At 45.0% G+C, this 21,097-nt stretch overlaps 1 long non-coding RNA gene across 1 annotated transcript; it reads left to right on the top strand.

Annotated features, from left to right (window-relative positions):
• Nucleotides 1-280: 280 nt before the first annotated feature.
• On the top strand, nucleotides 281-9,654 carry LOC128796920 (uncharacterized). The gene is made up of 4 exons (XR_008433931.1): nucleotides 281-343; nucleotides 4,476-4,573; nucleotides 9,150-9,460; nucleotides 9,585-9,654. It is a non-coding gene; the product is annotated as an uncharacterized LOC128796920 (long non-coding RNA).
• The last annotated feature ends 11,443 nt before the right edge of the window (nucleotides 9,655-21,097 follow it).

Genomic DNA, 21,097 nt, shown 5'->3' with positions numbered 1-21,097 from the left:
CGGGTGCAAGGAAGAGGGACCCCTCCTGCGGCAATGCTGACAGCGATGCTCCCGTGCGGAGAGCTGAGCAGAGGGATGCCGAGGTACAGAGGCTCTGCTCAGCAAGGATGCTGTCCGAGAGCAGCGTGGCCATGGCATTACAGGCGTAGCCCATCAGCCTGTAACCATGCTCTGATCCAGCTCCTCAGACAGGCTCCAGTTCCTCGGGTGAATTGTGACATCCAAGCTGCAGTTCCTTCAAGTGCTTTTCCCCACCTCTGGCATTGTTTTGGTCCATCATCTGCTGTGCAACAGGAGCAGAAGAATGGCTGAGCAGATTTGTCTCCAGCCTTGCTGCAGGCAGGTAATTATGTCAGGTGTTGCATGCCAGTGCCAAGTTCTGCTGAAAACGCTGTGGAGGCATCCAAACCTGTTCTGTTGGGGCAAGGTGCACCTTGAGCACAGCTCCCCCCTCCTTTGTCCAAGTGTTTTCCTGGAGAATTTCTCATTAAGCTGCAAGGGCTGCTGTTAGCAGAGGCATAGATTCAGGATATGGGTCAACCTAATGGTTCAACATATTTAGTGACCTATGTCCAGCAACAGTCAGATTTTGTGGCAATGCTATTTGTCTCAAACAAGAGAACACATCTCTCTGAGAGCCTCCTCATGTCCCCAGACATATCTGATTACACTTAATTCAGCTTCGTCAGCTAGGACCATGCCCAGTCACAATCTGAAAGTCCTTACAGTGAGCTAGACATAAAATTTGAGTTGATGAGTGACATTTTTTTACAAGACCAACTGTTTCATTATGAAACTTTTGAGGTTGGAAAAAAAAATCCCAAACAAATAAGAACATGTCCCTATTAAAAGACTGTCGGAGCATTTTTATGTATCCTCCTTGTAGCAATTGTGGCTGCGTGTTAAAAGGCAAGCATGCTTTCTGATCGTGAGAGAGTGGCTAAAAAATATGAGTCACACAGTCGAACTTTGTGACTTGATAGAAATAAGGAGGTCTCCTTAAAGGCAATTTGTGGATGAATTGGAGACAAATGCAATTTTTCAAGGTCAGCCAAAGGCTAATGAGCACTCTTTCATAGTGTGATTGTATTGCCTGAATTTCTGTATTTCAAAGCCAGTCTAACTACTTTATTGCTGAAGCACTGTAACTGAAGAGGCTGTAATAATATTGACAACTAATCCTGCCAGAATCTGAGATGGTATTCAGCATAATATGAAACATTTTCTCCTGGCCTGGACAAGTACAGAACAAAGAGTTAAACAAATATGTGGTTCCCCAGAGTAGCACTTATCTTTCTTCCCAAAGGGCATGTGTACAGATGCTTTGTAAGTTGGGTTGTCAACAGTTGGGGCTTGTGGCCAGATTCACATGTTCTCTACCTTTTGCTTGTGAGCTGCAGGAGAGTCATCTCCAGAGGGACAGTTTTTCATAACTTAATTAGATTGGCGCCATTTGTCCAGCTACAGTTTCAGGTTGGCTCAGCTTTACTTCTGCTCCAGCTCTCCAGTTCAGGGGATTACAGTAGCACTGAAATTGGTTCTGAACTGAACATTTGGCAACTACCTCGGGTCAAGAAGGCAATTTGTGCTACTGCTGTTGCTAAATTAGAAATAAATAAATAATCAATGTGCAGCCCTTAATGAGAGACTAAGAATGACTGACAAAATGTTTTTGCAGCTCTCCACTGTGAATATACTTAGGAATATATAGAATTTTTTCCCATGAATGAACAACTCTACTCTAGTAAACCACTTTAGTTGAAGAAGAGCAATCTCCAAGTGCATTCTCTTAGCACAGTTTTGCACTATGCTTAATGTAGTGTAGCTTTAATCAGCTGAGAATCTGGATGTTCTAACCAAACATCAGCCAAAGTGTTCCCACTGGAGTTTCAGTGGTTTAACTTAACTACATCAGTTTAGACATGGATAGAAGTGAAATCACTGAGATTTTTAGCATGGAGACGGAGCCCTTAGCCCTGACTAGCTTCATACCACTAAACTGCGCCTCAAGGAAAAGAGATTTGCAAGCAGTGAGTGTAGACTGGAGGAAAAGTAAGAGTGCAGGCCACCTTTCCAAGCATCACATGTAAAATGGGCACATTCTGCCTGAGACGTGCAGTGTTCATTAGGTACCATCTACAAGTGTATCTGGGTTCACTTCCATGCACTGTGAGCTGCAGAGACTCACAGCCCACACTGCCCCCACAATCTCCTTAGTGTGGCTCATGCTGCATGTGGCTCCACTGAGGTTTTAAGGTTTTACCTGGGCAGCTGGTAGCTGGAAAGCTGCACAGTTGTGGACTTCTTTACCAGATTCAGTGATGAATGACAGCCCACCCCCTACCATGCAGTTTTGAAGATGTCAGCTGATAAACAGCACTTTAGCAGGTGACAGAGGTAATAAATTAAAAGGCATCTGGCAAAACTGCTGTAAAGGAAGAAATAGATGTTTGCAGGGATGGAGAAAAATGACCACTACTCATAGAGAGCAAATAAGAGAGGAAAACAAAGTGTCTTTATGTCTCTCCTGAAAGGAAAGCAAAACACAGACAAATTGACGGTCCAGATTTTTCTCACAGAATCACAGAATTTTTGGGGGTTGGAAGGGACCTCTGGAGATCATGTAGTCTAGCCTTCCTGCCAAGTTGGGTTATATCACTTGGATATAAAGAATGCAATTAGACCTGGTTCTGTCTAACTCAAGATTTTTGTTGCTAAAGTTCTTCCTGCCTCAGTTTTTCCAAGAGTGGGTTTGACTGTTTACTGAAGGTCCTGATTATTTTATGGCTTTTCACTTTCTCTGTGATATGAGCCATTTGTGAACTGGAAATAGCCTGTGAAAGCCAGTTAGTTGCTACTCTGCAATACTGAACAAATACTTTACAGAGTCAAGTGGTGGTGGTGGTGGTGGGGGCGCGGTGGGGAGTGTGGGGAAGGCAGGCTGTGATCTGTTTGGGGCAAGTGTTTTAGTCAGGGTCTAAATTTTATAGGTAATTTGCTGGATCTTCAGAAACAGCCACATGCATCATTATCACCAGTGCCTGAATTCTGATCTTTAAGAGGAGCCTGTTGCACTGATTTTTCTGTAGAGGATTTCCTCAAAAGCTGAAAGAAGTTTGGTGCTACCCAATTGCTTACCTGGCACAAACCTGGTCTCCCTAAGACCCTTTGATAATCAAGGAGTAGGAAGTGGGGGAGGGGTGAGGTGTTTTCCTTCAGAATGCATTTCAAAGCAGATGCTGAATTTAGGCACACTGAATCATCCTCTGAAGCCCATGGGCCAGGGAGAGGCTAGAGAGACTGGCTGAGTAACTTAGCTGACTGCAGCTGGTGGTGTGAAATCTCTCCTTGCTGAAGCCAATGAAACATCAAGAAACAGAGCCATCCACAACATCTTTAAGTAATTAATTCGCCCCTATTCTTGACACTTGGTGTCAGCTCTCCCATTTGATCAGGTTAGAGTTGTCCTGCTTGAACTGTTGTGATGGCTTTCTCTGCTTGATGGAGGAAGATTTAGTGGGGACTGTTTCTGTCCTTCATGCAGAAATTGAGATGCCTCTGAATCTTCTTTGTGATTGCATAAATAAACCCCCCTCCCAAAGAGTCTCACTTAGATGCAGTTTTGCCATTTATTGTTTGGCTTTTGGCAGGTTTTAACATTCCTTTGGCAGTTGTGACTTGCAGCCACAGCCTGTGCTCCAGAGCCAGACAGCAAGGCTGCAGTGCCCTGTTTGTCCTCTGCCCCCACCTTCTCCTCCATTCCACCTCCCACTCCAAGCCCAGAGGAGAGGCATATTGACCTTTCCACTTACCTACAGCCCAACAGGGTATTATGTGGTGTTTCTGAAGCAGAGCATTCCACAGGATGCCTCTCAAGACCTCTGTGGCACAGGTCTCAGGCAGAAGAAGATGCTGCTGAATTTTAATAGTTGTTTATTTCTTAATGGACTGGTAGATAATTTGCCTTTGCAGATAAAATAATTTCCTTGCTGCTCATTTCCAGTACTGAAGTAATAGGTAACCATTTCAGCTTTTTCTGCATCAACTTTACCAGTTTTACTAGGATTATTTTGGTTCTTAATATATTTTTAACCTTTTTTTCTACCTAAATATAGAAAGCCTGAATATTGAGGCACCATTTCCATCAAGGCCCACAGCTTCCCTTTCTGTATTTCACAATGTCATCAATATTCTTTACTTTTTACTCCTTTTTTGTTAGAGATATAGTTAGTAGTTTCCACTTGCTAATGAATTTGAATGAGTTTTTAGCTTAAGCTTGATTGTGGAGGGAGGCAGATTAATTATTTCTCTTTTAATTTTTATTGTGCCTGCACAATTTTCATTCATATTTTTTTTCTATTTAGATTTTTCATCCTAACTTATTTTGAATGCAGTTTACAGGAGCTTTGGGAAATCTTTTTGATACAACAGTTGAGTATATTAATCACTACTTGGAAATTTCTCTTTGCCCACAGAGACTGTAATCACATCACAATTAATGGTCCTGATACAACCAGTGACTTCCATCCTAATGAGGTCCATAGTAAAGTCATCTTCTGTATGTAATTATTGTGTAAGTATTATCTGCTAGTTTTAGAAACTCTAGACTGTTTCTCAGTGGTATCAATGTAACCTCAAAAATATTTCAAACTCAAATCACCTGTAACAACCAACTTATTTTTTTTTCCTTTCCTGCATAAAAGAAACAACTGTTGAAGGAGTAAATCAACTTTTCATTTTCCTTGGCCAAATGATCCTGAGAGCACCCATTATTACTTCTTGGGTTTCTTCTATGCAGTCACCCAAGTTCAAGATTTTTTGGTCTGAGTCCCTAGAGGGTGGTGGCACCTAGAACATATTTGTCTTATTGCTTCTTCCATTCCTGATGAGATTACAACATCCTGGTGTTGGAGGCTTTTCAGCCCACCTAATGTCATTTTTTATCTCATTTTCCCTTACCAGCTGTACCAACTTTCAGAATTTATATGTAGACATTTGAAAGACATTGTTCATTCTTTGAGTTAATTATCAGATCAGCTTGGTTCATTTTTGTTATGCCCAATTTGAGATTTATACAACAAAATTAATACAGCTGAGAATAAGAGTTTGTCTGGCATTTATCTTTTAGCAATTATTGTTAGTCAAATAAAACTATGACTTAATTGCATAAGCTTTTAAGTGAAAAAAACAAATACGTACTTTGTTTAAGAATAGCATAATCAAGTATTTTACTGATTTTTAGACCTACATGGGCATTTCTCTCAATATTTTTACTTTAAAGTCACAACAGAAATTACTGTTGTTCTTTTCTTTTACTAGTTAGCAGTTCCCTGTAGTTGTTTCCATGCAAAGAGTGCTTGATGTGAATAGGAAAACCCAACTTAAAAACTGTCTAGAATAAGGAACAAGAAACCGTATGTCTCTTGTGGAGGCTGCATCTGTGAAAGTCTCACCATCCAGTTTCAGCCATCTCTCCAAATTGTATGTTTCAAGTGAGGACTGAATTTTTTTGTAAGTAATGTGTTTTGTGTCCATTGTTGTTGTTGTTTTTAATCAGGCTCCCATTAGAAGCATGGGAATGTTTTTGTTTTCCATTCTTTTTTAAAATCAAGCCAGATATCAAAATCTGGAAGTCATTTGCCAAGACAGGGCTTCCCTCTTCCTGCAATTCTCTGATTACTTCATCACAAGTGCCCAAGATGGAGCCATGAAAAGAAGACAAAAGTACCAATGCTACAAAATGAATTGTGCTTCTCATTGTTCCTGGTGGTGCTTTAACCACTGATAAGTAAAGCCTATAGGTAGTGGGTTTATAGCAATTTCCCTTAAACCTGGCTCTGGCCCTTTACCATAGTACCTGGCGAGGGCCTGAGCACCTGGGCTCTTGGATGAATCATCCGCACTGGCTTCAGAAGTAAACCTTCCCAGTGAAACAGCAGCAATATCCAGACTGGCCATCAGTTTCTGTTCTATTCAGCCTCAGCTGATATATTTCATATGTTTTTGTAGCTGAAGCTGGGCCAGGACTTCTCTAGCTTTGACAGGAGGGCTAAATGAGAGCAGGGAATTTTATGTGCCTCTTCCCACAGCATTCCAGTGACCATGCAGGAAGTCATTGATCAGTGGGATTTAGGCAAAGTGCACAAGAAAGGTATGTGTGTGTGGCCTGGTGGCCTCTGCAGCATGTTCTGTGACGACACCAGCCTCTGATTCAGTAAATGGAGGGATAAGAGCCTAGGTGGTGAGCCACATGCCACGGCTGGGCTGCATCTCTGTGGCTGAGCAAATGCAGAGTGGGCTGTTTGAAGGCTGCTCTGTAAGGCTGTGTGTTTCCTACTAACACTGTGTTTTAGATGTCCTAATAGGAGAGTGAATTTCCTGGGAAATTGCTTAACGTTCTTTCACAAACAGAGGGCAGGTTCCCTGACCTGGTGGCTCATCCTACAGGAACAGATGACCTCTCGTGGATTGCTTAGTATTGTTTGATTGTCCTGATCTGTATGGCTCCTCTATGCCATAGCCCAGGAGAAGAGCTGAAAGGCCATGTCATCTCTTCAGATGTCTGATGTTCAGGCTACACAGCACTGGGATGGTGAAGGAGCTGGTGTGCCCACACACTGTCCCAGAGCTGTTAGCAATAATGGTTTTGCAGAAATGCAAATGGTATTTCTGACCCAAATGTCATTAAACTCATGACTAGGATAAGTTTACTGACCTTTCTGGAGTTGCATGGAAAGAATACTTATCCTGTTCTCAGATATGCTGTGGACATAGAGAGTATTAAAAAAATAATTATCCAATAAATGTATGTAATTTCTCTGTAATTTCTTTAGAGCATTAGAATTGCTATGGAGAGATCTTCCAAACCTCTACTTTCCTACATTGTACCAAGAGCTGTTCTACTGTAAAGGAAACCTCATTGCAGCAGTTTGTGTGCATTAGCATGGAGGGTGACAATTTGATTTTTCATCTTTCCTGTGCCTCAGTTTCTTTATTTGGCCACATTACATGACTTGGGGTGGGATTCAGCTGTGGTGGGGTGGACAGGAAAGGGGTTGATGTCAGTTCAGTGGCTCTGTCATTGCATGACACAGAGCATAAATTAATGAATTTTTCTGTTTTCCTTCTCTCTCTCTTTCTTATCTGTGATTTTCCATATACAAAAGAAATGAAGAGGAGGAGTCAGTGAGAGGTTATCATTCAATGTTGAGACAGGCTGTGGAGAAAAAGATGCTACTCCTTCAGCAATCCCAAATGCGCTCCCAAATCTCAGAGGACCTGAATATTTCAGCTGAAAGAGTCAGTCGTGAAATAGTCTTCTCCCCAGACACCAAAATAATTGTCACTATTGTACAGCATCAACAGCCAGCTAAGCTGAATGGGGGCAGCCTGTGCAGAGCTCGTGTTTCAGTCTGTCCACCTGCAGCCCAGTAAATAATGGCAAGAATAGTTTACAGTTACAGAGGGATCAGAATTGCTGGCTGAATGATCACAGTCCAAGAAAATGTGTTTTAATTTAGCTAAATGAAAAGTAATACATCTGGGAAAAAAGAGTTCAAGCTGTACCTACAGGACAGGAGACTCTGCCTTGGAAAACAGGATTATGGGGTCATTGTGGTAACTGCCTCCACAATAGCTGCTGGTTCAGTGGGGCTAAGAGAGCTCAGCTGACTCTGGGAAGGTAGAAGCAAATAATAGGACTTGGGGACGGCAGAAGCATTGTCAGGAGCATCCCTGGGCAGCAGCACCAGGTGGTGGTCTCACCATATCCAGACCTCAGTGAGAAAGAGGAAACTCTGTGGAGGACCACTGATATGGTGGCTGGGAATTCCTGCATGGTCACCAGAATGCTGTGAAAAGTGTCTGGGAATATAAAAGCCTCTATAAGGGTTAAAATGTGACATCCAGTCAACTTTTCTATGTCAAGGTTTGTTATGTCTTTGTAATGCTGAATCAGCAGTGCAGTGAGGGGCCACTGAAGCAAATCTAATTCAGCTTTGATGTAAAATCCTCCTTCCTAATGGTGGGTACTGCTGGACAGGCAGGAGATAGTAAAATCACCTCAGGAGGTTGCCTTTATAGATGGTAAAATCACCTGTAAAGGAGATTGCCTTTACAGACATGTCTGAGTTCACTGCAGGACAGAAACTCAGAAACTCTCCAGCATGAGTGTGTAAAATTTGATTAGAATGATCATCTCTTGGTTCTTATTCCAGTTCCTTTCTCTCAGGGTGGTGAAAAAAAAATCTACATTTCCCTCAATTTGTTTATTGATGCAGCTCTGCACTGAGACAGTGATGGTGCCCAACCTTCAGCTTTAAGGGTTTGGGCCACAGGTAGTGTGTTGTTGGGTATCTCTGGAAGCACTGGACATAGATGGGGCAAATGCTTTGGAGCTGTGAGATGATGCAGTACATCTCTCTCCCATTGGGACCTGCCTATAGCCCTGCCTGTGGCTGCCACTTCTGTGAGGATTTTCTGAGCATTGCCCTGCCTCAGAATAACCTGCCAAAATCACTTGGTAACATTGCATGAGCCAGTTCCCCCTTTGGTCTTTTCTAGTCTTCATATGTGGCACCAAGCAGCTTTGCTTTCAGAGAAATGTGGTGTCTTGATCTGTCTGAAGCCTTCAGGCTCACTGCTGGTGCTGCTGACTACCCTGAGCAGCACAGGAGCTCGTGCCAGTTGCTCACAACAGGCTCAATTTGAACTGTGAGAGCTGGGAGTCAAAACATGATTTTGTAGAAAGCACCAGGTCATATCAAAGAACAGGTCCAAATACACAGTTTCCTCTGCAAATAAAGGTCATGAGATCTTAAAATACATGGAGAGAGATCCTAAGGCCACCTAGGGACTGGAGTCCTATATTACTTCGTTACTCCATTATCTTCATTATCATCATCATCACCATTATTATTATTGACATTATTTTTTGATCTCTCTGTTGTCTCATTTGCTGCTTCTGGAAGGCAAGTCACCAGTTGGCTTTCCCAGCCTTCCTTAATTACTTTCTTTCCATCAAGGAGTGCAGAAAGCACATGCTAAGGCAGAATTTAAATCTTTGCAGATTGCTTGATCCCATCACAACGACAGACTGGCCTCACCTACAGTGCACAGTTGCACTTATACTTGTGTTTGAACTTCTCCAGCTTGACCTTAGGTTTTGGATCTGCACTTTAGGAAGAGGAAGACCAGCTGAGATGAAGGCATCTGACTCTTGCTTCAGATCTTTCCAAACCATGGGAATGTGCCTTTCACACAGCTCTGATCTGAGCCTATGTCTAAATATAACCATAATACAATAAAATGCACCAAAAAAAACCCCAAGAAATATGCCCAACAGTGGTTATTACCACAATTACATCACAGCAGAAACAGGTGCAAGGAAATAAGCCTCCCAGAAGTTTCTATTCAGGAGGGAGATGACTGAAGAAAGCAGAAGGAAAAGAGGAAGGCAGAGGTAAGGAGCCAGAGGACAAAGCAGAAGTTATTTCTCTTGGGATGTGGCCAACTTAGTAGCTGTCCAAACCCAAGAGATGTCTTGGATGCTCCTTCTGTTAATTTTTTGCTTTTTCCATTTTAAGGCTGCCTGCTAGTAGAGTGCGTGTCCAGTGTTGCATTGCCCTCTGAATGCCCTGGTGCCTGGAACCTCCACAGAACTGTGTTCAAGCTCGATCCTAGAAGACACACATTCTTCTGAGCAGATTTTGCATAAATGTCAAGGAATCCTTCAAGGACTCATCAGCTAATATAATTCTCTCTGCCCCAAAACTATGGGGAAGGAAGGGAAGCGATTATGGGAAAGCTCACATTCCTCCAGCAGCTGCAGTCACTTTAGGTGGGATTAATCTGACTAAACATAGAGGCCTCCATCTGAGCTAGTTACATTAGGCTCCCTTTATGGAGGAGAATATGGGGAAGCATAGGCATAGCAATGAGTCACCTCTCCTCATTTCAGTGTCTAGAACTGGTCAGGCGAATCATGCCCATTTTTCTTCTTTGCTTTTAAAAGGAGCTGCAATGAAGGGGCCAAGTGTAGGTCTGTGGACAAAGCTCATCCTTTATCTGGTGTCCAAACCAAATGATTTGATCTGGGACCAAAGGGCCAAGCTGTAATGAGGGCATTGCCAGCAGATGCTGAGTAACCACAGCAGAGTGGGGTAAATTGTCTCACCCGCAGCTTATTTCACTGTGGGAGAGGATGCAAGGAGTGCAGTGCTGGAGAGGAAATGGCCTAAGAAAAATGGCTATAAAAGTCACCGTGAGATGTCACCCTAGTGCCAAGACTATGTTTGTTTAGAACCAGATCAGGTACCTCTGCTTTTCTGTTTGCAGGCAAAAGTTACTGCACTCCTGACACCACTGCAACTTGGTGTGTGACCAGTTACTTCCCCCCTCCCAGCCCCTCTTTCCTTCCCACTTCTCCTTTCCAGACTTCAGTTCAGCAGGCCCATCTTCAGATCCCTGTGGAGCATCGGGGGGTGGTGGCTCAGCTCTGCCGTGTTCTTTTCCCAGACGGCTGGTTTCAAGCTGAGCTGTGTGTCAAAACAGAGGAGCATTTCCCATGCAACATGTGCTTCAGGGACACATAGGGAAAGGAAGTGCAGAGGTTGCCAGAAGTAGCAATGAAGTTATGTTGTTATCTGATGAGAAAAGTGATGAAATAGTAATGCTTTTGTGCATGCCATGAACCAGCTCCTCTCTTGAGGATTTTGTGCTGAGGACACTCAAGGCCTTATGTGCGTCCATGGTTGTAACCTATGAATAAGAATGTGAGGCATACACACAAGGTAAATAAATAGTTAGACAGAGCTGCTTCAAGTCAATTTCCCCTCCCACTCTTTTCTCACCACTGAAAGACAAACAAAAGCTTAAGTGATGTCATGGGGCAAAGCATTTGTGAAGTTTCTTGCCGCTGCATCCCAATATGCAACAAGCCTATTTACTAGCACTATTTTTTTCATTCACCAGAGGTAACGTGCAAGAATTATGGCAGCACCTGGCAGATTAAAGCATAGTGCAGAAGAGACATGAGGCTTTTCAGATCTACTGTAACTGGTTCTGCTCAGTGCTAACCTGCAGCTCATGCATGGGCCAAATGCCAAGTTTCCAACTCCCTGCTGTAGGTTGTTGGCTGACAGAGGGGGGCTGGTGCTCTAGAGGATTTTAATTTCCGTCCCAGAAAAAAAATCAGAAAAGTGAGTTAATTTGCTTAAAAATAGACAAACAAATGAACATGTGTGTATATGTATATATTTGCACCTGCACATGATATGCTTTGGAAAGACCTAAAGAGAGGAAGTCTTCGGAAGCTGATATTAGAGAATTTAGTACCTCTCCTGAGCTCAGGACTTCAGCTCCTCAGTCTCAGCAAGATGTTCATGGACAATTTGTGCTGGGACTTTTCAGAGATTGCCTTTCTTTAGCTGACAGGCAGAACTGTGATTCTGGTGCCTTTAAACCTGCCAAAGGATTTAGTATCAAGTCAGCTTCTTGCTCTGTGCTCTGATATTTCTGGGAAAGCTGGCTGGTAAATAAGGAGAGGTATGTTCATTAAATACCCTCACTTGGAGTTAAAGGGCCAAGCATATTTCTGCTCCTCCTCCTTCACCCTTCTACAAGAAGATCACTGGGGATAAATAAAATGGTTAAAGATGCATGATGAGAAAATAGCCTGGTAATTGCATTACCCCCGTGGTGGAGTGGCTGCCAGTATGGCCCGGGGTGAATGCCGGTTCCTGTTCCCTCCCACTGACCACAATCCCTCTCTGGGACAAAGAGCCATCTTTGCTTCTCATTCATTAACATACTGGCTGTGTGATTTGTGTGTTTGAGCCAAGAGACCTGACCTGCTCTGTGGGATTGAAACAAACTGTCCCAGATCACCTCCCTCACCAGAGATGCTAATGCACGGAATGGATTTCCCAGGGATTCTGTGTGCCTGCACACCAAGGTTGCATTGGTACTAATGCCTATTAATAGAAGTAGAGGAAGAGATTGCAAGAGGTGAAGATCCCAGTTCTTTCCTGGCAGTGCCTAGCTCTGCTCAGATGGAAACCTTTCCTCAGTGCAGTGTATCACCCCAGTCCTTGTGCACCATATTTTCTATCTATCATCTCTACTAGGATACGCATATCTTTATTTTTTGCTTCAGAGGGCTAAGAATCCACCCCACACAGCTGAGCCCTCTGCGGCACCCTTGCAATCTATTTGCCTCAACTGAAGCTCCTACAATTTTCTTCTTCTCATCCCTTGCTTTCAGCAGTATGGATAAGAAGCTTTAATCTTTCCTGAAGGTGATGAGGGAGAAACAGCTGAAACCATGGATTTGCCTCCTCCACCAAGAAATATATCCAAAAATGTTTCACTGTTTCAGTCCATGGAAAAAGAGAGCTGGACTGGACCCCATGCAGCTCTGGGCTTGCAGTGCTCCAAGAGCCAAACAGGCATATAGGCACTCTAGCTTTAAGAATTGATTTCTTAAGTGAACTGTCAACTCCCGGTGGCTGGAAAATTCTGCAAACAATTTCTAGTCACTGAACAAAGCAAATCTTTGTACTGTGCTGTAATAGCTCATTATTAAATAAAAGCTCCTTTCTTAGGCTATAAGAAATGGTGTGTACTCTGCTACTCTTCACAATGTGCTTGGTGTGACTTTGCAATGCATATGAAATTCTCTTTCATGTCCTGTGAAAAGAAAACATAGTGTGTAATTTTAATTTTGGTAGGAAAAGCTCAGGGTGAAGCAAATATCACAGCACAGCTCTGATGATTGAACTTTATTGCCGATGCATTTGATTCACAACCATGCAAGAGAACATGGACTTTATCTCATTTGCAAAAGAGTAAATTAGGAACAACATAGGCAAAATGACTGGTGACAAGACTGAAGGAAAACTTTAGCAGCTGCAGTTTCTACAAGTTGTATTACTTACTGGGCTGTCTTATTGCAGTTCCAGGGTTAAATGAGTCAAAACAGGAATCAAAGGGCTTCAGTGTTTTCCCAATCATAAAAGCAAATGTGTTTCCATCTCCCTCTTTCTCTCTTTTGCTTTGCACCCATTGAGTTCTCAGTAATCTGCCAGTTTGGGCCCTACAGCCACAGAGCCGTGTTACCCTGCTAAGCAGCTGCTTGTGTTGCGCACTGTTGCTTTGCAGCAGACCAGGCCGAGGCAGGGGCATGGCAGCTTTGTAAGCCCTTCACCTGTACTCTTTGTCAGGCTATGACCTTTTAACCAACCCCATCAGACCATGATTTAAGATTATATCCCCAAAGTTTCTTCTTTTCTTGATATATTTTGCATGGGGTTGGTAATGCTTGAACAGGGAGGTAGTTTTCCTGATCTTTCCTTTCCTCTGTCACACCATTAGGATCATGGGAAATCCCCAGAGCTGGTGCTTTCCTCTCAGCTGGAAGAGGCAGCAGCCAGGGCTGAAGTGCACATTGGGAAAGCCATTTCTCAGAGCCCTGACCACTTTTTGTCTCTTGGCTGGGCTTAAATAGGGCTTTTCCAATAAGTGTCCAGCTCAGCTCAGGCTGAGGCTGCTAATTCCAGTCGTGCGGGTGATTCATATGCCATCTAATAATAGCAGCTTCTGGCCATGCCAACACAATAACTGACCATGGAAAACTCCACACTGCTTTGGGCTGCCAGCCCATCAGCCTTCCCAAGCTGAGCTGGCCACGGCTGGTGGTTTGTCTTTGAGGGCAGCACTGTGCAGCTCAGCAAGAGGCTGTGAATTCTGCTGTGGGCAGTGCTGTGAGCAGTGCTGGTCTTCCAGCCGTGAGCCCTCTGTCCCAATGCCAGTGCCACCACCGGGCCAGTTCAGGAGCAGTGGAAAATGGACTGCTCCTCCTGCTGCTTTATATAAAGTAGTTACTATTAATTACCTGTGGCAGCAGCCAGCTTAGGTAGTTTGCTTTCAAGGGCAAAGCTGTGTTTGTCCTTACTTGCCATCCAAATGCTGTTTAGAGCATATGCAAAAATCTGCTACGTGGCTGCCAAATTCATCTTGGTGGTAGAGTCACTGATGTTCCTGCTACTGAAAGGCGGCAGGGGGTTTGATTGGGATGCTTCATTCACGTGTTTGGATGCTTCCAGGGAGGAAGGGTGATGACAGGGAAAAATGACACACATGTTCCCCAGACAGACTTATGCACCACCTTTTTCCATGCTCCAGTGGAATTTACTCTGCCTGGTGTTTGACTATTTAAAAACGAAGGCAGGAAAGTGCTGGTGGAGGGTGGAGAGGTCTCAGTCCTAGGAACATGCAGCTGAAGCCTTAACAGGTGATGGCTCTATGTCTTGCCTGCAGATCAGAAGCCAGTCCAGGATGGAGGCAAGAAGCTCATCGCTACCCTGAATTACAGCCTCAGTCAGTCAATTAAGGATCTCCCTTCACAGGGGGGACAGTGGTCCCAGCGGAGCCCATGGATGGGAGCAGCATGCTCACAGTGGGATGTCTCTGCAGCCAGGCTGGCACCGCAGGCTGGCTACAGAGCAGGTTAGCATCGTGAGCCATGATTCTCACAGCGTGGCGGCACTGGACTGCTGATGCAAAACCTTGGGACCTCAGGCGCAAAGATGGTTCTTGCCCCGCTGCTTTCAGCACTGAGAGCTGTGCCCGAGCGGAAAAATGCACATCCAGGGCAGACAGGGTTGCTGTTGAGTCCTTGGAGGTGAGCACCAAAGACTGGAAGAGGATTGTTAGAATCTAGAAAGCCAAAGTGTGATGGAGCCAAGGAGGTGTGTGAGACTGAGCAAGATGTGACAGCACAGTGAGCAGTACTGCAGCGCAAACCAGGCATCCAGCCCCACTCGTTCCTGGGCAGAGGAGGAAGAGCTGGCCCTGGAGCCAGCCCTGAGATGGTCATATGTGGCTACAGTTTTCAAAGACACCCCAGTTTGAAACTGACCTGGCACCATTTTTGCTGAGTGATGTCTCTAAAATTACAAAATTCTGTCTGTTTCCTTTGTTCTTCTTCCTCTAAATCTGATGTTTTCATTGCAGTGGACCACTACATATCAGCTCAAAGACTGACCAAATACTTATGCTCAGCAAACACAGTGGCACCAGCAAATCTAAGCAATGCCACTGTCTAGGGCACACTGGGAACATTTGGGGTTTCGAGGCTCTCCATTTTTAAGTTTAGCACAAGGCTAGCCAAGCATGGGATGACTTAAGTTCGGACAACATTGTCATAAAACTCATCATCTGGTGTAGGATAGAAGAGGAGAAAGCCTGACAGTCTGCAGCTTGTTCTCTTTTAGGAAAATACTGTTTGAGAACATGCACAAAGAGAGGAGGATCCAGTTCACCAGGGCTCATATTTAACTGGGTAGATCAAAGCCTACACTATTTGCTTCAGCACTGTTGATTTTGGTTTTGACCAGCTCCTCCTCCACAATAAAAAGTCCAAGGGGAATTTGTATTCTCCTGGGCTTTCTGCTGAATGGGGCTCTTTGCACCAGAGCTTCTAAGCAAAGCTTGGCACACAAGCCCCTGAAAATATGGGAGCTGCTAAAGACAGAGCTGACCCTGCAGCAGGCAACTGCAGCCCCCAGTCCTGTTTCAAACAGGAAAGCCAGGCCCTGGTTTTAGCATCAGCAGAGATGGGGGCAAGAGGATTCCCTATTACATTTTGCTGGCTGATGCTCCAGTTTTCCTTTTCTCTGCTAATGCTCCAGCTAAACTGAAACCTGGCAGTTTCCAGCTGCCCATGCCAAGCAGAGCTCAGGTGAAGAGCAATTGAAACCTAAGACTGAAATCTAAGATGTCTCAGGGTACAAGGGTAAGCAAGAAGTGCTACAGTGGTTCAAGACTGCACTCCACAGAGCTAAGAAAGGCATTGCTGCCTCCCTGACTGTGTGGCTAAGCCTGTACACAGCTTCAAACATTTTCTGTAATTGGGAGAAAACAGCAGCAATCTCCAAGAGACCAGCCAACGAGAGCAAAAAATAGCATGCAGCATTTTTGGTTTTCCCCTGTGCTACAGCCCAGCCTTGAGAAGAGGAGGAAAAGGCAAGGAGAGGCATCCAAGGCAAGGGAAGGACTGGACACAGGGCAGGTGTAGGAGCTGTGCCACTGGGCTTGCTCACACTGTGCCAGCCTGCAGTGAGGCCACATGGTGGGCCTGGACTGGGACACTGCACTGCAAACTTCAAAGTGACATGAATTCCTTTAATTCCCTACAACAGAAAAACAAGCAAGGCATGGTGTGTCCTACTAATGGTGTCCAAAGGAGAGCTCTTGCCAGCTGGATCAGCCACAGAATCTTGCCTACCCCAAAGGTGATGTGAAGATGAGACAGCAGCCCTGGGGGACATGCTGCGCCTCCCTGGATGGCTGCAAAGGGCAGTTTGATTTACTGTTGCTGGAAGGGAGCAAAGCCCAGTGCCCACATGTGCTGCAGCACACTTTGCCACTTATGGCAGCCCTGCAGTCCTTCGCTTCTGCTGCACCAGCCCTGAGCCTCTGGGGGTAACCATGGGCACTGGGGCCTTTGCCACTGAACTACACAGCTCTGAGGATTCAGTGCCTGATGACTGCTTTCACAAAAAGTATGACTTTGGGATTTTTAGCCCTCTTGTACATCTGTAAACTTCTGTTGAGAGCTCAAGTTCAGCTTCTGAAGCAGGATGATGCAGACCATTTTTTCTTCTTTGAAGCTCCATCCGAAAAGCCATATTTAAGCAATGCCATGCCATGGGGTCCCACAGACAAAGTTGAAGGAGTTTACTGAAAACAGCTGACTGGAGGCTGAGGTGGTCAGCAATGACAGGGATGAGATATATCTGCTCTTTCCCAGCAAAAGCCTTCCAGATAAAAAAAATTGGCATTGAAAACATTGCCACAATTCCTTGGCACTGTGGAATGTGCTGTAGGACTTCAAGACAAAACTGCCTCAATGCAAAATAGGCAAAGTGAACTTTTCCTATGTCTTGGGAGGGCTGGCTGCTCATATAATTGAAACAGGAAATCTTCAAGGAGCAAAGGTGCAGCAGGATCCATGCTCAGGATGGGAAAGCACATATTTTTCATGGTTCTCCCTCAGGGAATGCTGCCTGGAGCCAGAACCCTTTTTCTACCCAGCTCTATAGGTGCCTCTGCTTTGGGAATTTTCACTAAGCGTTGCTATAGGAACTTAATTGCTTCTGTTCATCCAGGTCTGAGCAGCTCCCTGCTCCCACTCCTCTTCTCTCAGGGCTGGCAGCATCGAGGCTCTGAGGACAGCAGAGGATGCTCAGGTACAGCAGGAGTGGGGTCATTCAGCTCAGCTAATTAGTGCTTTCTGTCTCTGGCCTTTTCTCGGTTTGTATCCATCTGGGGCTCTTTCAGTCATTATAGAGCTTTCCACCCTCTTGTTTTTTTCCTCTCTCCTCCTCTGTCTTCCAGATTTGTGCCACTGTTTCATGCTGCCGTCCAAGTTATTTGTCTCTTCTCTCTTGCTTTGGTTGTGGGAACATTAGTAATGTTTTTCTGAAGAGCAGGGTGGCTTGGAGACTGTCTTGCAGACCTGACAGCCATCCTAGTGCTGCGGGCAAAGGCTGGAGCAACTCAGCCAGCTGATGGGAAATGATCCTGTTTATGGCTCACTACCATCTGATTTACCCACTGCCTCTTGCTCCCGCCTGGGCCCAACTGTGCGGCCGCCGTGCGTGGCCATGCGCAGGAGGCAGTCCCGCTCTCTGCTCCCCGCTCTCCTGCCACAGCCACACCGCATGTGGGGTGAAGGGAAGCATGACTCATATGGGCCTCCCACCCATGAGTAACAGTGTTGTTGGTCTATCACGTCTCAGCCAGCTGGGGCAGCTCGGAGGGAGGGAGGCTGCTTCCTTGGCAAGGCATGAAATAGGTCAGTCTGTCCCCAGAACATGGGGAAAACAAGGGACCAAGATTGCAAGGCATGGCAGCAATGAGCAGCCTCACATCAGATGCAGGAGCAGTACCCCAAGATGGCGGGGGGGTCAGGCAAGGAGGTACACAGACATGGGCTGCGGAGATTCCTGTTAAACACTGTCAGTTCTTCCTTCTTCCTTGCCCAAACCTGCTCCTTTTTTCCCTGGGAAATGAGCAGGGAAAGTCCAAAGCTAGTGAGGGAAGACAGGCAGAGATGGTGGGAACACAAAACAGTTATGTGCTTCTTGGGGTGGAAAGAGGCCCAGGTTATTAAATAGCAAGCAATTTTAACATGAGTTATTAATACTAGTTGTTTGTACTGGGAAGTGGTGCCTAGGGGCTCCCATTGCACTAATCATGTAACAAAGCCGCGTTCCTAACACAAATAACTTGTGTTTCAGCCTGAAGAGAACAAATAGTCTCTTTCCCATTACCCTCTCTTTGAAAAAGCAGTTTGAAGATTACACAGTCAAGCCCACAAAAGCTGGGAAAGGAAAAATATTATACAGGGTTGCCCTACAGTGGCATCGCATACACCCAGCCAGCCCAGTAACTCCATCAGCACTGTGGGCCCACACTGTCTGCTCTTGCCCTGCTTTATCCCTGACCATGGCAAGCCAGGTCTTAACATTATTGGTGATTTTTGGGTTGCCCATCTTTGGATTTGAATGTAGTAATGTCATGCCACCTGTTTAGAGTACTGAGGGGCTGTGGGGAGTTTTCTTCTCCCTTGCTGATTGATGCTGTATATCTCTGTCATATTTTTTTTCAGGCTTTGCAAACTGCAGTTCTCTCTTGGGTACATGCCCTTCTAAGTAAGAAACTAATTTAATGAATTAAATTGATTAATTTACAGCCTTGGCACTAAAGCACAGATTAAAGGTCAACAGCATCTGCTGATTTTGGATGGTACAAACCATGACTGCCCTACTATTTTTTGTTTTCCTGAGAACTTGGCATTATATTGAGCTTTACCACATGGCAACATGGGTCCTCCTGTCTCTGGCTCCAGCTTTGAACATGCAGCTTTTCATCAGCCCAATCCCAGGTTAGGCTGGAGGACCAGGAATATGACCTGGAGCCCCAGCCCTTCACAGTTCAGCTCTGGAAATACTATAACCTTGATGCCTGACCTTGCACTGCATGGCAGCACACAGCAAATAACCAACATGCTGAACAGGACAGGGGGCCCCTTGGCATCTCCTGCCCTCTTGACATTCATCCTGAAGTAGATCCAGCTGGTGGAGGAGATCCACCTGGAAGATAAGCATGCAGGGGTTGGTTAAAGGTAGAGGTAGTGGTGCAAGTTTCGTGCACAGAGCAGAGAGGGGCTGTCAGTCCAGGTGTGTGGGCTCCCTTATGGCAGCCGGCGTGCAATGCTGATGACATTGTTTAGCACAATGCTCTTCCATACGTGTGTGTACAGGACTTTACTGCATTGGCATGTAAGAAGTGGGAGTTCCTCACCTCCCACTACCTGCAGGCAGCTGGTAAGGCTCAGAAATGCCTCTATTGGTTCTAAGCCCCTGACAGCCATCATCTGTTGTCAGCATGGATCCTGCTACTGACTCCCCAGTCCCCACAGGCCTGCTTGTTTCTCTCCTGTCCATCATGTCTTTGTCTGAAGCTTGTTCTATCCCTGCTGCTGACCTTCTATCGGTCCAAGTTGTGAGGAAGCCACTGTCACACACACCCATCCCGCAAAGTGAGCTGATGCTGAAGCACTGCCAGTCTCTGGGAGAATTTTGGATTGCAGCATATAAGCTAAGGCACCATGGCCACCATCAACCTTCCTTTCAAACTGCAGGGTCTCCTTCACCCCTGCCACACCACTCCCAGGGCTCTCCCGCCTCTCTGGCCTCTCAGCTGGGCATGTTTTAGGCTCTAGCTCTCCATTCCACCCTTTATCCCTCCCAAACCTTAAGGCCTGTGCCAAACGACAAAAACTTAGTAATGGTGAACAACAAAACACAACAAAACAGGACACACACACACACACAAAAATAGAAGTTAAAATGAGCAAATAACAATGCAAATTTATCTCCCACCACATGGGAAATGGCTCACCTATTTTGGCTGAGGAAGGACTAAAGCAGAAGCTGAGCACTGAGAGCTAACAAAGTGCTCTGGTACCAGGTACCAGGTGCCAAGGTACCAGCAATGGAAACAAAAGGCTTTGAAATGAGAACAGATCAGACACCTTAAGACCAAGCAGCTCTACAACATTTTCTATACTGTTTGCCACCACTAACCTGACATCATCCATAACAACTGTACTCAACAGGACCATTCATTAAATATGTCCAGCCTTGAAGATAACTGTGTCTTTGCAGATCACACTGTAACCCACCTAAGTGGACATCTACAGATTAACCCAGCCAGGAGAACTTCTCTCCCTCCCTCCCTCCCTTGCTTCTTCATGGGTGGGCAAGCCATTGTGAGACACCCTTGGCAAGCAAGGGATGGAAACACAGCCCCCATAGGACAACTCAGAGTTGAGCACAGCTTGGCTTTGGCCTCTGAACTGACTGCTCCTGCAGCAAAGTTAACTAGATCAGTCTCTCTCCTCCCTTCAAACACTTCATCTGTGTGACACTGCATTTTCATTTATTTTTCTACCCAACACTCATCAGCCATCTTTCTTCAGCAAGAAGGTAAACACCCTGTTTTGTTTTACCATCTGTATTTAAACTGTGAATGGAGTGAAGCAACAGGCTGGGAAGCAGAAAGAGGAAAGCAGTTCTGAGTGGAAGTGATACACTGATTGCAACCAGGCTTTTCAGATGTATGAAAAAATAACTCCCTCCCCTGAAGGAGATACTTTAGAATCTGAAAGCTAAGAACTTAAGTACAAAGGCTTTTGTTTTTATTGACATTGTAAGAAACATTTTTTTTCTTTGTTACAAAAAAGCTAAGTGGTTCTGAAAGCAGAAGTACAGTTCATATGTACACAGTGCTACAGACCCTTCAGATCAACCTAAGGCTTGAGAAACATCAGATCATAACTGCAGGTTTATCAAATGAAGACCACTAAGGTCTGTTACAACTGAACACTATTCCTACCGTACATAAATGTATTTACACATTCTCTTTTTTTTTAAGGATTACAAGCTTTATAAAAAAAAATTAAAATTAAAAAAAAAAGCAACACTTTTTTATCTTACACAGCTGCAGGACTGACAAGAGTAACTGTTCC

Source organism: Vidua chalybeata, chromosome 1 (genome assembly GCF_026979565.1).
Source record: "Vidua chalybeata isolate OUT-0048 chromosome 1, bVidCha1 merged haplotype, whole genome shotgun sequence".
In the NCBI taxonomy this organism is placed as follows: Eukaryota; Metazoa; Chordata; class Aves; order Passeriformes; family Viduidae; genus Vidua; species Vidua chalybeata.
This window is presented reverse-complemented; position numbering and strand designations above follow the sequence as displayed.